Genomic DNA, 21,552 nt, shown 5'->3' with positions numbered 1-21,552 from the left:
AAATCTTATTAGGCAGCATCTTCAAAGAGTTACAAGCCCAAGAGAGGGGGAGAGTGGCATCCTGTGGTGGTCTTAATCCCCAGAACAGAAAGCCAGGCTGAAGCTCTGTGGAAGTAGCAAGAGCTTTTGCTTTCTACTACAAGGTTAGCTTTAGCAAATGTGTTACATGGATAAGTTAAAAAAGCTGGTGATTCACATTTGTGTGGTTGTATCTTCTGAGATACTGATTGCAAATCTCTTTCTTCTGGGAAGACCACCTGCTAGCTAGTGAAGGAGTATGAGCCTATAGGCTGAGGCTGTGGTGAAGGCTTCCAATTAATGCCCATCGTGAAATGACTAATGAATTTAGGAGATGGGATTGTAGTTCTGAAAGTAATAAAAAGTGATTCAAACCAAAGAAAGATGCAGGAAAGAGATAAGCTAAAGCTCAGCATAATTGGGACAGCTTCTATGACTTCGGGAAGTTTTTATGTTAGGTGATCTAATAGTAAATTTTATGAATCTCTGAATAAAATATCTCCCTAAAGAAGTTTGTTGCTGAATGGAATTGTCTGTACCCATGTAATAAAGTGTAAATCTTTCCACCTGAGAATATTAGTAAAAATCTTTGTATTTAGAGTCCCTGCCAAAACGTTTAAAACAAGGTCACTGCCCGCTGGAGTTTTCCTGAGCGGAACACTAAACTCAGTATTGTGTGAACATGAAGTTTGTCTCAGGGTTCAGCTTCAACTAGAGCTGGGCAGCAAACAATTTTGTTATATCACATCAAGGTGAGTCAGAGTCTTTTAAAAGTGGTTCAGGGGAAAGAAGAAAGAAATTCCACTGTTTTATTAAATGGCTTATGATCAGAAGAGTTATGTGAGAGACCAAAGATGAAGTTTCCGTCATGATTTGAAATAGTAGCTAACTGGGCTTCAGACAGCCCAAATGAGTGTTTGGTTATTTGTAGTTCAGATGTCCATTGTCTCGTTAGCTCATATTTTTAGCAGAAATTTAGTGCTGAAGCAGAGAAGCCTTCTTAATTTCTTTTCCCCTGCAACTTCTGTATCCTCTTGGAAATCTTTGCTTTGATCTAACAGTAAAAATGCATCTCCACTTTTTTTTCTCATGGTGTACATTTACAGTGTATTTTTTCCCTTTTCATTTGTCTCATTTTTTACACCTCCTCTCTTGTACTTCCCAGGTTTCTCCTTTCATGGTCTGAAAACGCTGCTGAGTAAAGGTGAGCCAATAGTCCGATCCCAGACGGTCTTTTGTTTAGATAATTACTCGGAACTGAAGCAGCTCATAAATGCCGTGACTTCCCTGACTAGTATTGACTGATTGAAAGATTAGGTGAGGCAGACATTTGTAGCCAACCTGGTAAGAAGAAAGGAAAGTATAGACTGATTTAAATAAGATATTTTTTTTCTTTCTCCCTCCCCCCACTGTATTGAGGATGCATCCTGAATGTTATCTAAAGTTATGTATTTAGGTTGGAGCCAAGCTGATGTGGCTGCAGCAGAGGCGAGCATCCCTCTAGCCGCTCCTGAATGGTGCTGGAGCCATGCTGCTATTGCTCCTGCAGCTGGTATCACACCCCGCAGGAGGGCTAACTTCTTAAAGAAGAAATTCTACCAAGGTTCTCGGAGAACATAATGCAATTCTCCTTACAATAAAGCCAGTGATTTAGATTTATACCCCATTTATTTGCCTTGGTTTCTCACTTGCTAAAGACATTTGCCAGTATATACCAGATGACACAACCCATTTAACACAGATGAAATTGGCTTTGAAACCTTTATCCCCATCTTATCAGTATGGCCACAGCAGATTCTTAGTAATAGTAATATTTTGCAAAACAAAAAACGTAACCTGAGTTCTATATGGAAACAAATAGACTCATTGTAATCCCTGCTAAAATATATTTAAGGATTCATATAGGAATTTTACCAGCCTATATCTAAGAGACATAATCATAAAAAAATACATAAAAACATATCCATAAACATGAAAAAATAATCCAGGTTTCACCAATGAATCAGAGTAAATATATTTACAATATTGCAAGCAGTGCTTTTTAAAAAGAAAATCTTGTTAATGAAGCACTGAATGACAGAGAAACAATGCTATGTGTTGGCCTCTTTTTCAAAAGATCAGAATCTATAAAATGACTGGCTTCTTTACATAGTCTGGAATTGCTACTGTTAGAGCATTTAATGTAAAGTGCAATATCATAGTCTTTCCTGAGTCATAGTCAGTATGACAGCTGTACAGCTCCAGGATCAAACACAGTGAAGGTGTCTATCCCTAGTGTAGACCAGTAGCAGAGCTCTTTTCCTCTGTGGGGCTCACACTATACATCAGCTATACTAATTTTTGCTTGGGAGGTGGAGCCAAAGCTCCCTTCTTTTCTTGCCTTTGGACCTTATGTGTGTGAGCAAGAGAGCAAAGGAGAATGATGCTTAGAGGTGGCTGCTTCCATGGAGACCTTGGGGTGAGTAGCCTGCAAAATTCACCATCATTCACAATTCACGGTGTGGGAGGTGCCGGTTGTGCCCTTTCTATCATGGCTATTCACTGGCTAAAAGCAACCCTTTGTCTTGTCAGTCCAGAGACATCTAGGCTGAAGAAGTGGCAAAGAGAAGAAAATGCAGTGTCTTTTCAGCACAAAGCTTTTGATGTCTAACTGTGTTGTATGGGGTTAACTGGACATAAATATCAGTCCTGATATTTTTAAAACTGAAGCATTATAAACTAATCTCTGGTCCCCAGACTAGTCTCTATACAACTACCTGACAGGAGGCTGTAGGCAGGTGGGGGTTGGTCTTTTCTCCCAGGTAACAAGTGATAGGACGAGAGGAAACGGTCTCAATTTGTGCCAGGGGAGGTTTATATTGGATATTAGGAAAAATTTATTCACTGAAAGGGTGGTCAAGCACTGGAACAGGCTGCCCAGGGAGGTACCTGGTGGAATCATCATCCCTGGAAGTGTTTATAAAATGTGCAGATGTGGTGCTTAGTGACATGGTTTAGTGCTGGACTTGCTAGTCCTGCGTTAACAGTTGGATTTGATCTTCAAGGCCTTTTCCAACCTAAATGATTCTATGATTCTGTGAGTATCTGTGAGGCATATTGCCTTTAAATCAGTAAGCTGTTTGGTAACAACCTTGATGTACGAAGAAGCGGGCAAATATTCAGAATTAAATATTGAAGAGATAGAAAGATAAAGAACACAGAAGACATAAAAGTTCTTTACATACTCAGATGATTGTATTATCTTTTTCAAGAGTTACCCAGCATGATTTATAATTTCTATTAAAAATATCAAGACTATCTAAGCAACATCCCTAAATCTTTATTTTATGTCATTCTAAGAAAAACAGTACATGTTTACCCACGCACTTCACCTTCTAGTCTTTGCTCAAAACACAGCTTTAGCTACAATAACAAGGAAGAAATCAACCTTCCTTGAATTTTAATTTCCTGTGGAATTTGCCTCTTTCTCTTAAGAAAAATGTTTTGGCTTGCAGGTTTGATATTCCTGTCACTTTTTGCTTTTTAACTATGTAAAAAAAATGCATACAATACTAATCTTCATTGCCTTCTACAACTTTGTCCTCTAAGCCCTGTGCAAAGCACATCTAGATAAGAGCAATTTACAGTAAGATTTTTTCTTAAGTCAAAGGTGGGGTAAAAAGCAACTCTGTTGAAATTTATGTCTGTGAAACATATCTAAAATGACACTTTCAAAATTGGTTCACTAAGAACCCATTTCTAGCTGTGCTGCGCTTTGATAATATACAAACTAAAATAAAAATAAATTGTTACTGGGTATATTTTGAAAATACTTTCACCAGATATTCTCTGGAAACAATAGAGCAAATTCTAAGGCTAATCCAACAATCCCAGTTTGTTAGAATCATACAACAGTTTGGGTTGGAAAGAACCTTACAGATCATCTAGTCTCAACCCCCCTGCCATGGGCAGGGACACCTTCCACTAGACCAGGTTGCTCAAAGCCCCATCCAGCCTGGCCTTGAGCACTTCCAGGGATGGGGCACCCACAGCTTCTCTGGGCAACCTGTGCCAGGGGCTCACCACCCTCACAGTGAAGAATTTCTTCCTTATACCTAATCTAAATCTACCGTCTTTCAGTTTAAAGCCGTTCCCCCTTGTCCTACTGCCACAGGTCCTTGTAAAAGTCCCTCTCCAGCTTTCTTGTAGGCCCCCTTTAGGTACTGCAAGGCCGCTATAAGGTCTCCCTGGAGCCTTCTCTTCTCCAGGCTGAAACCCCCCACCCCAGCTCCCTCAGCCTGCCTTCACAGGGGAGATGCTCTGGCACTCTGATCATCTTTGTAAAATATTATCATGCTTTGTGAATAAATCTAACCTCAAGCAGGGCAAAACATGAAATATCTTTGCTTCCAAAGAGTGGAGAAGTTACCGTGCAAGAATGAATGATATGAAGCTTTTGTGATTTGGTCCAAGATATTTTTTATTTAAAAAAACTTGCAGTTGTCTGGATATGTGAAGGTTTCCCAGTCTCTGCTTTGCCAGCTGAATGTTGCAGACCTTTCCATAATAGTTCCCACTCTTCCTTTAAACCAGTGTTTTTTCCTCAACCCAAATAAAGTGTTAAAGGCTACATGGAATAACTGAGTTTGAAGAAAAAGTTGAAATAAATTTTGGGCCACAAATAATTGATTTGGTTCTGTAAGGAGGGGTCAGACGGGTCCCTGTTTTGTGAAAGTGTTATCTATCAGTCCTGTTTGTATGTGTAGAGGTCTGGAGAGAAATGTGCAGGTAGTCCCATGTCTGCTGGAAAGTTATTAAATTTATTATGTGGTGAATCTACCTTGATTCTGGAAAAGGAAAATATCTACCAGGCTCAAATTGCCAATAGAATAAAAAAAGCAGAGATGGGGGAGTAGGTAGGATTTTTTACTCACGTGATGTCTCCTTTGCAGGAATGAAACAGGATTCATGTTCTTATAGTGCTATTTAAAGCTGAAAGCCTGTTTTTCCAATTAGACGTGTGTATCTGCATTTGCAGTGTGCCACTGGCAAGGTAAATGGGATCAGCAGTAAGCGTTACTGAAAGCTGCAGCTGGCTGACAGTTGCAATTTTACAAAACTCCCTTTTTTCCCCCCTCAGAGTCTATGCAGATATGAGTTTCAGCAATACTCGCCTCCAGCCTCTTTCAGCTTTCTTTTTAATTAAAAAGCTTAATTGGGAGTAATAAAAATTCCAATTAAGCTTTTTAAATAAAACCCAAAAGCTCAAAGTGGCTGCAGTTGCAGATAACTGCTACTGCAACCCATGACTAGCAATTCTATTTGAACAAAGCTTTTGGTTCACTATAATAAATATTGTGGTTTATGATTGTTCCTCCACATCTTTCAAAAGTACTGTATCTTTAAGTCTCAGAGCTATCATTTTCTTGTGAAATATGGGCATCCTTGTGATTTTTGCTAAGTGCAGCACAGGGACTCAAGTCTCCATAGGTTGCTATGCATATATGCCCCTCAGCGTCATGCCACATGTTGTACCTCTGAGGAGAAATAACAGCAGTAACAAGTTCTGATCAGCCAATTTCCCTGTGAATTCATGCAATTTTATAGGTAAGTGAAAATGGAGAGCACCAGACTCCAAAGGTTTTTTCCAGCCAAACACCTTTACTTCAGCCATTGTGTGTAATTATTTAGGCCAGCTTGGTGGCTTAATTTTATGTAACAATTTATGGTCTTTATATGTGTGGCTTTTCTTCCTCAGAAAGGCCAGTGAGAAAATGCATGAATTAGATCTTGTACATCATGATATCTGACTTCAGGGGTCATCCACAGTATAAAAGATATGGAAATACCTGATACTATTAATGTTCCTTAGAGGAATCACTGAAACTTTTACTGTTCCTTTTTGGTGCAGAACTTCATAGAAAATAGTGCTTGTTTCCAGTGGCATGTCAGCTGCCTGCATGGGGCATTACCATAGTTAAGGCAGAGTAATTTTAAAATTTGCTGTGTTAGTAATGAATTTCTTTTGCGCAGTTCAGCCTAGCATTTACCTCTGTATGGTGGGAGGTACCTATAGATCTAGAGAAGTCATTAAATCACAGTAAACCAGGAAGAGAATAAAGAAGCAGCTGGTGAGGTTGAAGTTGTTAAAAAGGGAGAAACTTTACGGAGTGCTAACTGATGCTTACTGCTGCTGCATGGCAGCTCTGAAAGAAGTAAAGCCTGGACCATCACTGAACAGCACTGCTGGCCCAGCTATGCTTCATTCCCAGCTTCCAAGGGCATGTGCAGAGAGGAAGCAATAGGACCTCAGGCGGGAGGAAAAGAAGTCTTGCTATTACCTGCATTCATTGCAAATCACAGGTTTTTCAGTTTCTTCCAGCATAACCTACAAACAGGGATGTGGTCTGGTAGAAGTAGTAGCACTCGGTTCAGGAGGCTGAAGTAAAAAGCAAAAGGAGAGGGAAATTTAACTTTTATGTGGCTATCTGACTATTTCCAGGGAATGTCTATGATGGCTCATGAAACGCTTAAAGGATCTCTGGAGTGGAGAAATCGTCCTGTGTATTCAGGGGAGGTACGCCAAGCAGTTTAACAGGAGTTTTAATTTCTGTTTTAACTATATTCTTCTGTGAAAATATAAGGTTGAGTTGACCTTACTCAGAAATGTGATCCCAGACAAATGCCATGGCTTAGTGCTTGACTGTCCATTTTTTCCGCCTTCTAATTCAGTTCAAAGTTGGGATGTTTCATGATGTTGACTATGCCTGAAATTCCCAGAACTGCTTCCCCTACAGCTTCATAGGAGTTTTTGTTTTTTTTCTCCCGCTCCCCTGCCCCGTTTCTTGACTGATTCTAAGCTCTTGTTTTGAAAGCCTACTTTTGTTGGCTCCAGATACCACTGCCATTAGCTTCACAGGCTTTTCTCATCAGCTTGATGGACCCAGGTGGCCTTGTCTATCACTGATATTGTTGCTTTCATTTTCTCAGCCATCTGTTTCTGACAAGAATGAATTACAGCCCTGGTTTCCAAGAAGTACATTTACAGTTGTAGCTCAAATGATTACAGCAAGAATACCCCAGGATGGCTTGAAAAGCAAAATATTCATATAGAAAACATAAATGCATGTAAACACTCATAGGAGTTTCAAGAAAATAAAAACGTTAATCTTCCACTCAGCTAATAATTTATTAACAGTGTTGAGCTAAGTTAAATAATGAGCTTGTTAGAGAATGGCTATGTTACAACACAAAATATATTTCCCTCCCCCAAATTAAAACCTTAGTATAAAGAATGAAACCAAGTTTAATCATGTCCCAAAACTTTGAAAATCTTTTACTTCTTGCCCCAAAATTTTGAAAACAAGAAATGTGTTGACCAAGAACTTAAAACCCATTGGCTGTCATTAGAAGGGATCACTCTTCTACCCTAGCCTGTTCCACTGGAAAGCTTTCCTCCAACCCAGTGGTCTAGTAGAGTAATAATGTGGTAGTGTAAACTCAGTAATGTGCTTCTGACAGATTGCATTTCTGTCCAGCAAACGTACATTTGCCATAGGTCAAGGGAATTGAGACTCTTTATAGGTTGGGCTGGCTTGGCTGGTCCTCACTTCCTGTCAGTCATGCCTTTTCTGCTGGATCTGGGCTCGGACTAACAGCTGTATTCCAGGAGAATTGGCAGCTTGAATTACAGGAAGGTAGGAAAGATTATGTTTCAAATATAGAGCTTTCTTGGTTTTTTTCCTGAGCTTTCTTTGGGAGCATTTTCTGGAATAAATCACAATATCTAATAACTCAGTGAGGCTTTTTAAGTGGAGTTTTAAGAGTGTACTGAGGTCTTACTGAATCACGTTATCTACCATTTCAAATCCTCTTGAATTTAGTTGCAAAGAATAATAGCTATATGTTCAGCCTGAAGAGTGTGAAGATTTTACTGACTTTGGATTAACAGAAAGATTTCTCACTATCAGTGTTTAAGCTTCACCTCTCTGTCAGTCATTCCTGACAAGGCCAGAATAAGGTACTAATGGCAGTGACTTTAGAGAGGGTGGTTTTTCATTAGTTTAAGCAGAATGTCAATTAAAAAGGAATTGAGATAAAGAACCAGCAACTAGATTAAGTTTACACTTCTTCACGGATGATAAGAAAAATCCATTTACAGGTTCTATTTCAGGCTGAATATACTTCCCAAGGTAAAGGCTTCTTATACTATAGCTTTAAAAGCCTACTGACAATTTCTGAAAAGATCTAATAACTATTGCGTCAGAAATGTGGAAGAATTTTTTAACCACTGGAAATAATTATTTCTTACCTAAAATGAATGTACTAAATTAATTTAAATTTAATTTCACACATTTTATTACAGAATGTTATCGTCTACCATCATTTCTTCTCTTCCTGTCTGACTATTATTTGCATTCTCTAAGAACTGACAAAGCCCATTTAAAATAGGAAGAGAAATCTGTCTTTCTCTGATCTCTGGATGGGGGAAGACAGCCTGGGACTGATTTCCAGCTAACAAGTGTGGGACACTATGGCAGACTGTGTGTGCTATTTTTTACTTTTTCTGCGATCTGCTTGTAAGGTTTTGAGCAACTTAGTGGAGTTGTGAGCTTAGAATTCAGCAGGCTGCGCAGGACTGGGGCAGCATTGGGCTTTGATCAGGCTTCAGGCAAAAAAGGCTCCTACAGGCATTCCCCCTTCTTTACATCCTTGTTATTCCTTTTTATTCCTTTGGACAACACTGATCTTCAGGGTTCAGATGAAAATTATTGTTTCAGGCAGACTCACATAGATATTTATTACCCTGGACTCACACAGTCTTTTTTTCTTCTTTTTTTTTTCTTTTTTCTTTTTTTTTTTTTTTTTTTTTTCCTTCATGCAGGCTAAGGAGTGTTTTCTCATATGAAAACTGAGACTGTGACTTAATGTTACTGTGCTCAGAGCTGGGCTAGTCATAGGTTTCTGCTTTGCCCAGAACTGCAGACTAATCCAGAAGAGACAACTCTTCTGAGGGATGCTTCTCAGTAAGAGGTACAGCATGGGCCATGGCATATGACAAAGGGCAGGAAGGGAAGCTCAGACAGTTTAGAACTGTTGAGCAGTGATCTGCAGATCTTGTAAATGCCACCAGCAAATATTTGCCTTAATCCACTTCTGCCCCCTTTAAAAAGGCAGTTTTCCTGCCTTTTAATTGTAATCTGAACAGTGTACAGCTTCAGAGCAGACGGTACATAAAAGCTTGCACATACTCCTGAAGTTGGGTAGATCTTTCCTTCTGAGTGTTATCTGAGGGATTTATTCCTCCTTACTGTTCCTGTGGCTAAATCCTGAGCAGATGAGTCACATGTGGGGATTTTTTTGTGTGGGTTTTTTTTTTGTTTGTTTTTGGATTTTTTGGTTTGTTTTTGTTTTTTGTGTAGAAAATCTGCTTTCAAGTTTCATCCCTCTAGCTGGAAGAACCAAAACTTCCTGTCAGTAACAAAATAGCAGGTAGTTTCTTTTACAGGTAACTAAGTTTTCTCTTATAGTTACTAAGGAACACGCAGCAAGACACCCACCCAACCTGGAGGGGAAGAGAACTACCATTTAGAGACATCCAAAACCAGGAGAGATGCTGACAAACTCTGATTCTCCTATGCTATTTATACTAGCTGACAGAATGAGTCACATTATGCTATTTTAATAGATTTCTCACCTTCCTGAAATGAATTACAGACTTACAGAGCAGTGATGGTAAACTGGGATTCATAGCTACATTACTAGCTTTGCAACATCCTTTACATCAGCGTAGCTATTTGTATTCAGTACCCATGAATCAGCTGTAATATACTGAGATAAATAATCTGTCCAGAGGGACATCAACATTGTAGCTGAAGAACAGCCCAGACTAATCCTGTGAAATTGGCTTTGGTACAGTTTGTGAAGTTAGGTCTTATTGTATCTCTCCAAATCAGGGAGGTGACTATTATTGGTTGATTCCTCCTGATAAAGAAATTGTTGAGCAGCTTTTTCAGAAGTACTTAAATGCCTTGGTATTTGTGATTTAAAGCTGATGTTTTTCAACAACAGTGTGTGACCACACTTTAGCTACATATACACCATCACATTAAAACCTGAGCTAAAGAAAAAAGAACCTACTTGGCCATGATGGAGGGTATTCTTTTGAACATGATGTTCAAGATCTCTCTGCGGTTTTGGAGGTTTCAACTGAATCAATTTTCTGTCACCAGGTTATACAATATGTCCTGTTTTCCATTGCAAAAGATGTGATGTTAAAAAACTATGGGAACATGTGAGGGCTTATGGCAGTACAAGCTGCATCTGCAAGGCAACAGCCTGAAATGGTCACAGGTTACAGAAAATAGCCCCAGAAGGGCCTCTGAGAGGTCATCTGCATAGTCTGCGTGCTGAGGCTTGATTAGTGCTGTCTGAATTATTTTAAGAAATTTTTATTTAAACTTCTTTTGCAAAGTTCCCACAGCAGTGGGGAAAGATGTGAATTAACCCCTTTCACCTACCAGTGAAAGCCAGAAGTGGTAAATGACAGAAATCTTTGGCTCATTGGTGCTGGCCAGACATCCGATGTCTTTAGCTTTTCTCTACTGTTGGATGGACCTTCAAATTTGTATAGAAGGGAGACACATTTAAGGTGCATAAGAAATCCTTACCTTTCATTTACAAAATTTCTGCTTTGCAATGGCAGAGCAGTTGTGTTTCAATAGCACAAAGATCTGGAAGTGCTCTAAAAACCTCACATGGCAACCTCAAGTACACAAGGTTAATGTCCCTGTAGGGAACAGATGTTCTGATGGTAACTAGTTTAGTTGTTAAGGTAGTGTGTGCTAGTGGATAACTCTTCTGACTGTCTCTTCATAGCTCAGGAGTCTGTTGCTGACTCTGCTAGTGATATTCAGCCCCTTTCTCCCTCAGTGCCTCTTGTTCCACTGTCCTTCCATTTTCTATACACTGCAAATTTATTCCCTGTAGGACATTTGGACAGCAAAAGAAAGTGATGCAAAGGGTCCTGAGTGACCCAGGTGACCCACCTGACTTAAAGACTGGAAGCTGCAGAGTCCAACAGATCAGCTGTGTAAGCGTGGAATCCACCACAGAGCCAGAGGCAATAGGTGTCTCCCTTCAGTAGGACTAACTTAACTTGAACTGGGTCCTTGTGTTTCCTGCAAGACTGCTATGCAGATGTCCTGGCTTAGGATGGTACCAGCTCAGGGGTCTGAAAGACCCTTTGGTTTGGCAGATGGGGCTGATACTTTCTGAGCATTATGGCTGGGAAGGGAGAATCCTCTTTGCTCCAGCTGGTAAATCACATTTAACCTGGTGCCACACACCACTGTTCCCTGTAGAACCATTCCTACTATTTCATGCTGAGGCCTCATACCTCGTCTGGATAATATGTGCTGCCAGTTTATTAAGAAATAAGAAGTTCACATTGTTAATGCAACTTTTTTCAACCAAACTGCTAAAGTTTGCCTACCAATGAAGAAAGAGGTACCAAAATAAAAAAAAAAAAAAAAAAAGAAGCTTATAGCCTGTCAAATACAATTTCTACAAAACAGCTTTTCTATTTAAGGGTTTTTTAACGTTTATGTTTATTGCTGTAGTAGTACAAATGATGATGATGTGATTTAATGGGCTGTTAGCACAATAACGCTCTGTGCTTAAAAGTGACACAAATTTTTATCCTCTGTTTCGATGTCATCAATGACTCTGAATGCAATGGGATGTGTTCTTCTATTATCTAGCTATTTGCCTACTGTCTGATGATGAATTTAGGGTGTTATGGATTTGAAATATGTTTTTCTGAGTTTAACAGCTTTAAATGTTGTCTTCTTTTTGCCAGCACCTGGTAGGTATATCAATACAATCGGTTGATACAGGCATCTCCTACAATTGAAAATTATATTTGGCAGTTTGTGTCACACAGATACATGTGTTCAGTACTTCTTAAATGCAGATTTACTCTGTAGAAATAGTAGTTAAGAGTGTTTATTATGAATCCTAAAGAAAAGTGTTAATTTATTTTAAAATAAAATGAATGCTTATGTACTGGTTTGTTTCTTTTATTCTTCTCTAGAAGTTAGAAGATTACCTCAGTGGTCACTTTCAAACTCTATGTTTAATAGATTCATGCATTTTAAACTAAAGGAAGTACTACATGCCACTTCCAGTATTTCTTTAATGGGCTATATTATGCTGATAAACTGTGTACGCCTTTCACAAATGGGCCGTTACAAGGGTCAAAATATGAAAAATAAAGCTCCATACATTGGCACTAAAGGGTGAGGGATAAGTTTAAGATGTGAGAATGCCTGACTGAATACAGATGTGGTGTTATATTGGTGAAATCAACACAGACTTTGTTTGCAGTAATTTAAAACAAAGCAATGCAGCTTTGTTTAAAACAGGAGGTTTCTTTCCAGGAGAAAACAGATCTAACACACAGGGAGGAGTCTTGTCTCCTTCTGTAGTATTATGTACAGCTAGTTTTCTTCTACCTGTATTGTGTTTCAGAGTCAGATGCATATATGAATCCATTTATTGCCCTATATATGTTGTATGTCTTCTCCTCAGGGGTTGGGGGAGGCATAATGGAGATGCTTCTGCACATCCTGAGGGCTGCAGCTCCCTTGGGACATCAGGTGCTTGTGCTGGGCATAGGGCAGAGGGCTGCAGAAACCCACTTCTCCAGTCCCAAAGGAGGGCCAGCCTGACCAGGGAGCCTGGCTGAGATGGCCAAACCAGGAGCAGCAGTCTGTCACAGTTCAGGTATTACTCAGGAGAATGGGATCAAGCCAAGTTGTGAAAGTAATTTTGAAGTAAGATCAGCAGACATAGGTCTCTGTCCAGCAGACACTGCATGACCCCCTTTCTGCAGGTTTGGGCACAGGAATGGTGAATTAATTTGCTTTGGGTTGGTTTGATGAAGTATCAGTTGCTTTAATTCACCTGAGACAGTACTTTCCGTCGCCAGGATGTGGCATTAGTGGTGTATGCTATTCTGCCAGGGAACAGGCTGAAGCTATGTAAATATTTGTTACAAAACATTAACTACAGATCCAGGAGCACTGAAGGAGCCTTTTTAGATTCAGAAGCGAAAGTGGTATTATTTATAGTGTTAATGGACAGCTAGCTAAAATCACTGTCATGGGAATTTCATGATCAAATTCCCATTAAACTCAGCAGAAGTCAAGCTGAGGTGTCCTGGAGCCAGCTTGTGGAAAAACCCCCTGAGAGACAGCCTGTGCACCCAGCTGGTCATGAATGACTGATTCACTTGACTTAGATGAAAAGCCTAATTTTCAAGTTATGTAGCAGGAGTCAATTATTTAAATAATATTCTAATTTACTTAATAGTAATGCAAGGGTTTCTAATTTCAGCCACCTTTTATAGATTTTAAAGACACAGAGAGACTGACAAGATGTTCACAGTGTTTTTGTGCCTGCCTGGTTCACAACGAGTGTTGCTAGTGGGCAGAGTGATGGGATGAGGAAACACAATTGCTCACAACAGCCAAGCAGGTATGCTTAATTTTTAAACCTGCCAGCTTTGACATAATTCCTTCGATTTTTCTAAAATCCTCTTGTACATCTTAATTATCCTGTGTAGTCTCTTAGGATGGATTTGATAAGGACAAATTTGAACTATTAATTTTCAACTTCAGGGTGTTAAAATAACTGATGAGGCGTGTACTAAGAGAAAGAAGATTGGCATCTTCTGTGTCAGAATACAATGCTCTGTGTCTGATGAGCATTCGGTTTGTACACTGTACCCTCTAGCGCCTTTCAAACTAGTGGGAAACTGACCTTTGCAGGAATACAGGGCAGATGAAAATGCCTGGGATAACTGACCTCCCTATCAGCAGACTGCTATCAGCTTTTGCAAGGTATGTTTCAGATATGGTATCTATCTATAAAATTATGTAATTTCAAATATTAGAGATAAACACACAATATGGTGCATGAGAGAAGCATGTAGCTGGTTAGCCTAAGGGATGTGAGGATAGTTTGTAGACTGAAAAATATGTTTGTCTTTCAAATACAATACTTCTGAAGTGCAACACAAGCAAAGGTTATATGATTAGAAGATCTACTTTCTTCCAAGTGCTTGTAACAAAAAGATAAAAGCAACAACAAGCCCCCAAAGAAATCATACCTGTTATGATCACCTCCTTAATTCTGGCAATCAGATAAGCCTCGAGTTGGGACAAGATCTGTGCATTTAAACTCAAAGTGCTCTAAGTCATATCAGTTAATCGTTGATAATTTACATCAAGTTAAGACCTAACTGATAAAAGAAGTTTCATTATAACAATACTTTAAAGTATTCAAAAGTGTCCAGTATTGTTGCTAAAATGCTGTCTTCGTTGTTCTGGTCAAACACACTCTGAAGCTTCCAGTTACCTGCTCTGCTGACCTAGTGGGGAACATGACCTGATTATCTTAAACAACCACCATGTAGATGGCACAAATGCAACCTGCCTCAGTGATAAAACCAATAATATCACAGAAATTAGACTTTTCCATTCTATAACAATAAGGTTGGGAGACTGCTTTATTTAAATCTGGAGCTCGGTCTGTTTTATCATGAATTATAAATTAGACATTTATGAATTCTAATGTCATTTCAGAGGTAAGAAGAAAGGATACTGGAAGGAAGCAATAAATTCCCGGGAATTAGTGGAGAAACCAGCAGAAAATAAAGATGAAAAAGAACTGATGGTGGAGAGGGAAAGTACTGCATGTAGTTGTTAAGCAGAGGTAAGTGAGATTGGCCATGACAGCATGATGGCAGAAATGAGTGACTTATCAGTTAGTAGCAAGAGAAATTCATGATATTACCAGAATCAGGAAATTTAAAAAGTGTGAATTTAAATGAGAGGCTGTGGGATGTCTGGTATGCTCTAAGTTACAAGATCCGTTATGTAGTATAGCCAACGTTTTGTCAAGCATTCTCTCCACAGAAGTGGTTGGGCAGCTGAGGGTAACAACTGGCAAGAATTTGTGTGTCAGCAAATTAATATTAAGAGATGAACAGGATCTTCATCAGACTAATTTTGTTGCCTGGACCTACCTCTTCATCCGTTTTGTGGAACTACAAAGTATCCTCCCTAGACAGAGATAATTTATAAAACAATGCTTTGGGTCCCTTCTTATTTTATGTAAATTAAAATAAAATTAAACAAAAATTTTATAGTTGGAAAATGGATCTGAGTCAGGACTAGAGGAATGTGTGTTTGCAAGAGTCTAGTTACAGATATATAGTTTTGGCTAGAAATTTGGAAGTACTGCTTGTAGTTGTGGAGCAAAGATGCGCTGATCTAGCAGTTATGTAGCTTTCTTTGGAATATTCTTGGAGTTAAGATGTTTACTCAGATTTATAACTTTTCTGTGATAAAAATAATAAAATGAGCATCCTTTATGTGTTTTTTTTTCCAACCCAGTGTATCAATGTAATGCAGAGGTACTGGTGAGTCCAGTTTGGCTCTATTTCATAAGCTGCAACTCAAGCAGGTTCATCAATACTTGCCATGAAAAATATTAAATGTATTTGTTCAAAGTTCCATCAGTAAGGTCACATTTTGTTTTTTTTTTTAATCAGTTATTTGTATCAGGGAATAAACTTATTACTTAAGGGCTTTATTTTGATTTTTTTGTGAACCTGTCTGTTGCTATTTCTAAAAGGCAACAGCAGAAGAAACAGCTTGTTTGACCTAAACAAAACAAAGGAGGTTTATATGTAGGCTTTCTCTTCTTTAAACTATGTGTATTTCCTTCAGGATCCTGGAATCAGCATTGCTCACTCATGCAAACTGGAGCCAAAACCCCCAAATACCTGAGCAACAGGGACTGACAAATAGCCATGGAATGCGCTATTTGTACCATCAGGAATGTAAAGGCAGATAACAGATATTTGTGTAGTCCAGTGTTGGAAACTTTGCTCAGTCAAGATGGGAATGCATTCGTATACCCTTTACAATTTAGAAATGTAGCAAACCACTAAAACATACATAAATTAAATGGATTCTTCATATTCCTAGGCTCCCTGCACGATGTTAGATTGTTTAGCTTTCATGGTTTATTTTGCTACTTTCAATGGTGCTATTAATCATACTTTCTCATTTTCCCTCACTGCTAGGATTTGACAAGGATTTTCTTTCACGTTGAAAAACTGCATACTCTGAGGGGTTTCTTTGCAGCACTCCTGTACACTTAGCATAGCCTCTGAGTGAAGACAGCGTGTTTTCTGCACTGCGCTTCTTCCTGAAAAGATGGTTTCAAAACCGTGGGTTTGATCTCTCTCTTGGTAGTGAAAGTTCATAAACAAATATGTCTTTCAAATTGTTTTTCTACTGGAAGCCTTTACGATTCCATCAAAGAGGAAACTGAGCTAACTCAATAAGCAACGGACCATGAGGCAGTAAACTGATACATTGTTAATTTTTATTGCTAAAGTTTCTTTCTCCTACTCTGGTTCAAAATGCTATTCATATTTTATTATGCTGATTTTTTTATGATTGCAATGGCAAATCCTTCTGATATTCCGCTCAGTGTTTTTTATTGAGATGTGTTGGCTGTAGCAAGCAACAAGGCAGGGAGCGTGGCAGTATAGCCTTCCAAACGAACAAAGAAAGAGATCAAACACTTTACAAATGGACGTGCAAGTTGTTGGCCAGGACTAACAGAGCACCTGCCTGGCTGCTCTAGGAACCTGCTCTAGAAAAGCCTTGGAGGAAGAGCATTAAATGCCCAAAGAAGAAGGAAGCAAGGGATATGAAAGTAGTAAGAAAAATTGTTTGTGGTAGGTAGGTGTTCAGGAGCCATCTAGGCAAATATATAAGCCCTGGCAATCTCTTGTGTCCCTTAGAATTTTTATATATTGTCACAGCAGATGGAGAAGGACTCCTGGGCGAGCTGGACCTTAGAGATTGGAGATCTGTAGGCATAAGTTCTCATTAGGTTGCAGAGATGGCTGCTCTTGTTCAAGTTATAGGAGTAATTTCTCTCTGCTTCTTCAGGTGCTTCTGCACTGTGTATGATAGCACACACTGTAAGTGCCATGTTTGTTTTCTCTCCCAGCCTTAATTTCTCATGTCTGTTGATTACCTAGCAGAATGAGACCCCAGTCTTAACTACGCTCTGCTATGATCCATCTGGCCAATATAAAATCCTTTTTAAAGGTTATCAAGGTACTGATTTTGCAGACTCGATTCACAATGTGTTTTTTTAAATAGCTCTGAATACAAAAACACAATCTGCTCCACCAGATTGGGTTTTTGGTCCTTCAGGTCCATTATTCTGCTTTCAGCAGTTGCTTTGTCTAATGCTGCAACAGGAGGGAGAGGACAGACATAGCATAGCTTGCCAACAGTATGAAGGTTTCCATTCCTGTGTCATCAGCTCCTGCCCATTGCCCACATTTGTCCCATCAGAAGTAAATTTTAGATTTTTTTTCTGAAAATGATCACTTCCTTTCAAAGTCCAATATAAGACACTGTAATCCCTGCAGAAACAAATTTCACAGTCTGTCAGCAAACTGCCTGAAGAAAAGTTTTCTTTTCCTTCAAAACTACTTATTACAGTGTTCTACTTCTTAAGGTTAATGTGTATTTGAGATTAACACAGGTATTCTGGAAATTTAACCCTCCATTGAAGGTACTAATGCAAATCAGAGATAACTCAATTTATCCCTAAGGTTAGCTCAGATCAGTTTAGTCCCTTGTACTCGTCTCTGCTTTGCAGACTTTCATGTAAATTGGGTAATATTCTCCAATGAAATGAGTGTACAAATTAAAAAGAGGCACATCTGTGCTGCATTTACTTGTGACTGTGGAAGATTATTTTCAAACATGCTTCATCCAGGTAGTCAACATTACAGTTTTTTTAAGAATAGCAGTCCATAAACTTCCTACGTGGTCCAGATCAGTGACACTTCTGAACAGGGAAAACCAGGGATTTAATGTCCAAGTGCTACACTGGGCATTGTAGTCTCACAGCAAGACCATCAAAAGCCTGGGTCAGTCATTGCCTAATCCTCAGAGCATCCGGGGGCTCTGGCTGCATTTCTGCCAGCACTGTTCCCCAGCAGCCTAAATCTTAAGTATTGAGAATTTCATGTTTCTACCTTGGCAGCTCTGTATTAGGGTTCGCTAACAATGTGTCTGCTTTTCTGTCTTGTTGGTGTGACCTGAGAAACTGTTTGTGTCATGTCTTTTAAGCATAAAGAAGGAGGAAATGGTGTTTCCTTCCTCCCCCCCTTAGCCTAACACTGAGAAACTGCACAAGATGGATTACCCAGATAAAATGCTATTTGCTCAGTGGATATTTGGATCCTCCAGCCTCTGGGTCCTTTGATGTGATCTGATCTGTCACATCTCTGGATGAAAATATTCATAAATTGTGGGCATCAGCCTTTTTTTCCTGATCTTATAGGCTTCCGTGTTGAACAGGGTGCTTAGGTGCCCTGCATGGGTCTGTAAATGTGTCAGAGCATCTCAGCTGTGAATATTACAAAGCTGAGTTTGTGGCACTCAGGTTCCCATGTCTTGTCTTAGGAAGGAAATGTTTAATGTGGTCACACGAATTCACACTGAGTGGTTCTCTGACTTTTAAAAGGACTGCTTAGGTCATAAGACAGCAGTGGAGTAGCACTGGGTCTCAGGGCAGCATTCACCTTCCTTAGTGGTAAAACTGAGACTGGAAGATTATTCAGCTTAAGCTCTGTTTTCTGTGTGACTCAGATTTCTATTTGGTCCCTGCTTCGCTGTGAGCAGCAAATGTGTGATCAGTAACAGAATGGACATAACACCTGTTCCAAGATGTTGGTAGGAAAACAGCACTCCTGTTATTCACTGAATCTCAGCATACTATTTTACCAAATTCCTAATGGAAAGATTCCAAGGCTGGCTTGAGTTTTGTCAGAGCAAGCACTGGGATTCTTATGTTGTTCCAGTATCTTCCTCACTGCATAGATTTACAAACACTGGTATAAATTGATGATAGGCTCAAAAATTATGAAAGCTGCCTGGTTCAAACAAGAAAACTGCAAAATGTTTCTGCAGCATTTATAGTTTCATTTTTATTTGCTTGGCATACAGATGCAGTGAAATTTACTGTTGGTCAATTGAATTCTTTGGCATGTTGCTTGAAGTTTAAAATGTATTTATGATTTATGACACTTCACTGAACTTATGTAGTCTTAAGAACCCATCTTCAGAAAATATTTACAATTGCATTTAGCCAGCTTAATAGATACTTGTTTGCTGCTAGAATAGCTGTATTTAAAAAGGCATACATGTGCTGGGTGCTCTTCCAGTCAGCTTATCATTAGGAGTCTGCAAAGAACAGATATTAATGTCAGTTCAAATGTTCTTGGCAGTGAGAATCTAGGTATTTTTATTCTATGATAATCATAAACCTGTGAAAATATAAAAAATTAGAGTGAACTAGCAAATCAAGAACTATTGAAATAATACCAGAAAAGCTGGAATTCAGGTGAGACAGTGTTCATACTTACCAGATGTTTCTATTCACTACTGATGCTCGCAGAAGGGGGTCGTCTTGTAAAAGATGGAGGCTGTCAGCTTAATTTGTGTAGCTTTGAGGAATAAAGGCTAACCCATGCCAATTTTGTTCTGATGACCTTAAAAAGAGATGGCTCAGTATTCCATTACCATTTCCCTGAACTACCTAAATGCACTTAAAATGTTTCTAACATAATTTTAAATGATAAATATGAATAAAGTCAATGCAATAACAAAAATAAATAAAATCAGGAGCTATTCTGCATCTGACAGGGTGAGGTGAGTAACTCCTCGTCTTCAGAACTTACCTAACTAGGCTTACTCTCTGGCTTTTGTGTAGCAGGAGAGTGTGTAATTCAAAAGCTTTACTTTCAAGACTTACTGAAATTCGATTTCAGAAGTAGTGAAAGCATCATAAACCCACATCAATAAATCTACACATACATGCTAAACACAGCCATCTATCAATTTACATGGAATTCAGCCTTTCCCCTCTCCCACAGAGAGGTAAATCTGTGTATTAAATTTTGTCTATGTCCATTTTCAAATACAAAGAATAATTATTTATCAAGGGATAAGTCTCTAAAATATTATATTTCAGTATTTTAAAGCTCTCCCCAAGACTGAATCAGTTTTTTCTCTGATCCTTTTGCTATGGTGCAGTTTTGCTGTCTCTTCTTGTGTTTCTTTGCTGCCTGCATGTCTGGGGAAGAAGAGGGAGGCTGCCAACGTGACCCATACTCTCTGCCTCTGGTGTTACACTGCACTGAGTGAGGAGTTGTCCTGTGATATCCTTGGGAGGCATTCAGTAAATGAGGGAGCCACTTAGGATGTGATGAAATAACACTTCAGCAGCTGAGGCTTTGAAATACTAGCTTAAGTTTGGATATTCCAAACTATATACCTTGCTATCAAAAAAGATAAGAGCATACCTCCTTAGAAGAGCAAGCTGCAGTTTGTTTTTGGTCAGTTGTGTGCTGTTCAACTAACAAACAAAACATTAGATTTTCTCAAATCTTCAAAAAGTTCAGACTTACAAGATTAATTTGCCTTTGAACATAAAGCTGCTTAATTTCAGGGTACTTTCAACACTCAGGTAACAGAATTTTGAGCACATACAAACAAGACGAGTGTGGTAATGATAGCTGGTGTAAAATGAGTTATTTTATGTCTCTAGATTTATAAACATTAATGGCTTAATATATATTCTATCTCCAGCCAGTTAAATTAATCCTCTCAGCAGAAGCAATATAAATTTGGACTATATTTTCCAGATGATTTTGCTTACTTCTGGTTCCCTTTAGTACATCATATGCTGTAGCTCTAAGAAAATGAATGCTTATAAGTGTAGATGTTTATATGAGTCAGCAAAGCTGGCATGAAGTTGTTGACACCTTGTATGCCCAAAGGAGCTGGCATTCACTGCTTAATGAAAAAATAAATCTGATCTTCAGGCCGATTATAGTGCTATAGATTAATGTGCCAATGAGTCTACTTGAAAACATTATCTTGTGCTTGCATAGCAATTTATGTAACTCGAATTGCAAGAAAGAACAAATATGAACATAACCCATTAACAGCACAAGTCAAGAATAACCTAACTGAATTCAAAATACTGCAGTTTCAGCTAGTATTAGCTGATCTGCTTTAATCTTCACTAGGTCTCTTAGGCAGCAGTTTGCTCTTGCTGAACTTGGTCTTCATTTGAGTAAGATGCTAGTTGCAGTTTCCACAATGAATCTGTAAAGGAAGCTTTTGTTGTTCCCATTGTTTTTATTCTTCATCTTGAAAATTTTCTGTTATATAGCGAGCACAGTCTGTGACTTCACACCATGCCTATGTATTGCACCTCTTTCTGCATTATTTTGCTTTTCTTTCACCCAAGAAACAGCAGATCCCAAAGTAGAAATTAAGACATAGTAATGAACAAAGGGGAAAAAAATCTCATTGCAGAGTATTGTTAGATGTGTTTCTTCCACAGTTGTCAGTGGGAATTCAGCATTTTACTCTAGGT

General features: G+C 38.9%; 1 long non-coding RNA gene across 2 annotated transcripts in view; it reads left to right on the top strand.

Moving 5' to 3' along the window:
- Positions 1-21,552, top strand: part of LOC114013141 (uncharacterized) — a 97,405-nt gene that overhangs the window by 49,177 nt on the left and 26,676 nt on the right. For both annotated transcript variants that reach the window (XR_008746439.1, XR_003556008.2), the window contains exon 3: positions 1,184-1,222. This is a non-coding gene — a long non-coding RNA (uncharacterized LOC114013141). The remainder of the gene's footprint in view (positions 1-1,183; positions 1,223-21,552) is intronic.

Source organism: Falco peregrinus, chromosome 3 (genome assembly GCF_023634155.1).
Source record: "Falco peregrinus isolate bFalPer1 chromosome 3, bFalPer1.pri, whole genome shotgun sequence".
Classification (NCBI taxonomy): Eukaryota; Metazoa; Chordata; class Aves; order Falconiformes; family Falconidae; genus Falco; species Falco peregrinus.
Note: the sequence above shows the minus strand (reverse complement) of the source record. Positions and strands in the feature narration are given on the sequence as shown.